Source organism: Hydra viridissima, unplaced genomic scaffold (assembly GCF_058129835.1).
Source record: "Hydra viridissima isolate aposymbiotic clone 2 unplaced genomic scaffold, HvirCarnegie_v1 scaffold_1, whole genome shotgun sequence".
Taxonomy (NCBI): Eukaryota; Metazoa; Cnidaria; class Hydrozoa; order Anthoathecata; family Hydridae; genus Hydra; species Hydra viridissima.
Genome location: NW_028324300.1, coordinates 20,439,890 through 20,443,306, shown reverse-complemented (window position 1 = coordinate 20,443,306; position 3,417 = coordinate 20,439,890). Strand labels below are relative to the sequence as shown.

The 3,417-nt window shown below is 29.4% G+C and overlaps 1 long non-coding RNA gene across 1 annotated transcript; it reads right to left on the bottom strand.

Moving 5' to 3' along the window:
• Positions 1 to 1,728: 1,728 nt before the first annotated feature.
• On the bottom strand, positions 1,729 to 3,417 carry LOC145181880 (uncharacterized). The gene is made up of 4 exons (XR_016445415.1): positions 3,244 to 3,417; positions 2,676 to 2,740; positions 2,265 to 2,398; positions 1,729 to 1,965 (listed from the first exon to the last, which is right to left on the bottom strand). It is a non-coding gene; the product is annotated as an uncharacterized LOC145181880 (long non-coding RNA).

Sequence of the window (3,417 nt, the reverse complement as noted above, 5' to 3'; positions counted from 1 at the left end):
AATGTGTGTAAAAAACAAGGCATGCTATCATATGGGCCATCTTTAAAAGCCTTAACAATATTTGCACCATTATCTCTAGCTATTAAATGACTTTTTTAAAGGTGATATTTTAAATTCAGCCATAAAATCATCATTTAGTTCAGCAATGTTTGCTGCTGTATGCCTCTCAGGAAATGGGGCTACTCTAAGTACAACAGTTCTCATTTGATCAGTTGTTCAACTTTCATTTGAACAACTGATCCATATATCAGTAGAAAAGCTTATGAATTCAGCAATGTGTAATGTATATTTCACCTTATTTATTATTGTTGATTGAATTGATGGTTATTCTCTATTGGTACAAAACTTTATTATTTTTTTTTGTTAAAGTTCATCTTACATTTGGTTTGTAAAATGGAAAACCAGAAGTTTTAAGACAGAACTGAAAAAGAGAAGTTTCCTGTAAATTTAAGGAAGAATCTAATTAAATCAAAGTTCAAAGAAAAGTTGAGTCTCATTGTTGACCAGCCCAAAGTAGGTTTTGGCAATAGCAATGATGGAAATACTTCAAGAAGAGCATTTGAGAACTCTGAGAATTTCTCTGAAACTACAGGGGTTTATATAGAAGTTATAAATAGAATGCACATTGTCCTAATTACAATGTCATGTGGGTACCATATTGATACTTTTCAATTTGAAGTTTACTGTACTGATACAGCTAAAATTATTGTTAATAAATATGGTTGGTATATAGTGCCACCCAGTGTTCACAAAGTTCTGATAAATGGTTGCTCCATTTCAAAGCAATTTGATTTGCCGATTGCTCAATACTTTGAGGAAGCTTAGGAAAGCCAAAACAAGCAAATCCAAAATGCAAGGTTACACCACACAGCAAAAGTCTAAAATTGACACTATGAAAGGTCAGATGCACTACCTTTTGATTAGATCAGATCCAAAAATCTCAAGCATTTCATTTGTAAAACACAGGAGTTATCAAGTAAGAACTTTTTGCCTCCAGAAGAACTGAACTTGTTAGTAATTTAAGTTGTGAAAAGATTTTAATATTTTAGTTAGTTTATTTTTGAATTATAAAATGTTTGTGTGTGTGTGTGTGTGTGTGTGTGTGTGTGTGTGTGTGTGTGTGTGTGTGTGTGTGTGTGTGTGTGTGTGTTAAACACTCATAACCCAGCGGGCACACCAACGTCGATACAACGTTAAATGACGTTGTTTTTTTGGTTGGATTAACGTTGGATTACCGTTGGAAATGGAAAGGATGGACGACGTCAGATTTGCCAACGTTTTCTAACGTTATAATTTGGACGAAGACCGATATGTTCTAATGTTCCTCGATGTTTTTCCAACATTAATTTATGTTGTATTAACATCGAGCAACATTGTAATAACAACATTCGAACGTGGCTTTTTAGGTGGGTTTGGCGTTGGGTTAATGTTGGAAATGGAAAGGATGGACGACGTAAGTTTTGCTAACGTTAGCTAACGTTGTAATTTAGACGCTAAAACGAAATGTTATATTTTTATCTTGACGTTTTCCCAACATTTAGTTGGATTAACATTGAACAACATTGGATTAACACCATTCAAACGTTGCTTAACTTTATTCTAACGCTTATTAAACGTTTGAGTAGATCTACTTAGCTGAAGGTTAACGTTTAATAAACAACAGGTTTGACAACAAAATGACAAGAAAATTGGTTAAAAACGTCGGTTTACAAAAACATTACAACGTGGTAGAGTAATTTCGTTCATTAGGAAATATTCCGAGTGAATTTTTACATAATAAATTTAAAAATAAAAAGTTAGTTATTCTCTTGTTGCTGCAGTTTTTTGGGACATCATTGGTTGTGCTTTAATTTTGTTTTCGCCCGCCATCTTCTACATTCACCTTGTCTGGTGCGTATCTCAGAATTTTCTGTATTTCAAAATTAATCTCTTTCAACGTGTTTTCTTTCAAAGACATTACCAAGGCTAAAAATGCATAGCTTGGTTAATATAAATTTAAATATCTATAATATCTTTAATTATATTTATTATTAATTAAAATTAATACTTGTAATATTGGTAACAAATAGTTATATTAAAATTTATGATTTTAAACTTTGGCCATGTTGCAAAGTAACAATAAAAATAGGATTTGTAATTTGTGTCAAATACACAAAAACTTGAAGAAATACAAATAAATTAGAACTCTGTTAGAAAATAGAATTTATCCAATAGAAAGACAAACACAAAATCTTCCATTTTAAGATTGCAAAATTAATACTTACTCACTATGAGCTCGTATAACTTCAGTTGCTGAAAACTTTGTTTCTCCGTTTTATCCACTTTTCTATGCCTTACATGCTCGTTACGATTTTTGCCTTTCATATTAAAGGCACTCATAACTTTGTATGACATCATACTAAATAGTAATTTTTATCATATTAAATTATTGTTGTGAGAAAAAAAAGTTCAAAAAAAATACCTATAGATTACCTATTATGTTTTTTTTTGGCATTTTTGACCAAACTTTAACATTTAAAAGTTGTTTTAATAAAACTCTGTTTTGAATTTGGTCAGTTATGATAAAAACATTATAACAAATTACGCGCTTTTATTTCTTTTGCATTTTCGGCAAAAAGAAGTAACTTTAATTTATAAAGATGTTCTTATTGATATCCTTAAAAAGCGTAATATACCTTTCCATTATATTCTAAACAAGATCTTTTAGTTGAATACCACCGAGTCTTCGCAACCTATCAATCTAATCATTACAATATATAAATAAAAGGTTTATTTTATTATACATGTTAACATTACTTGATATATATATATTTTATTACTTTCTTTTCTACATATTATCATTATATTATTAGCTGCAGCTTTTAACCAAATTTTCCAATGCACATTCATATATATAACGCATATATCCAAATCATTAATAACAAATAAATGCATTTGTTATTAATGATTGTATATATGCGTTATATATATGAATGTGCATTGGAAAAATTGGTTAAAAATAAAAAATAAATACTTAAATAGAACTTAACATTCAATACAAAAGAGTAAACGCATATTGTTCCGGCAATCAAGAGATCCAATTTGTACCCTTTACTTAACTATATAATTATATAACATATTCACTTTTATTTAAATATATCATTAATTCATAAAATATTATTAATATAATTCTATTCTGAATTCTTTTCGTAGTATTCAAAAACAAAGATATACTTAAAACAAGTTGGATTAAAATATACTCACAAGATTCTTAGCAACATCTTCATCCACTCTTAACAAGTTATCAAACTTAATGAAATCATCAAACGTCTGATACTGAACAAGAGGCTCATAAACAACATGAGCAGTTGGTTGCTGTGAAATGTTTTGCTGATTTATGTCAATAACTTTTGTAACCAACTTGATTATTGTGTACTG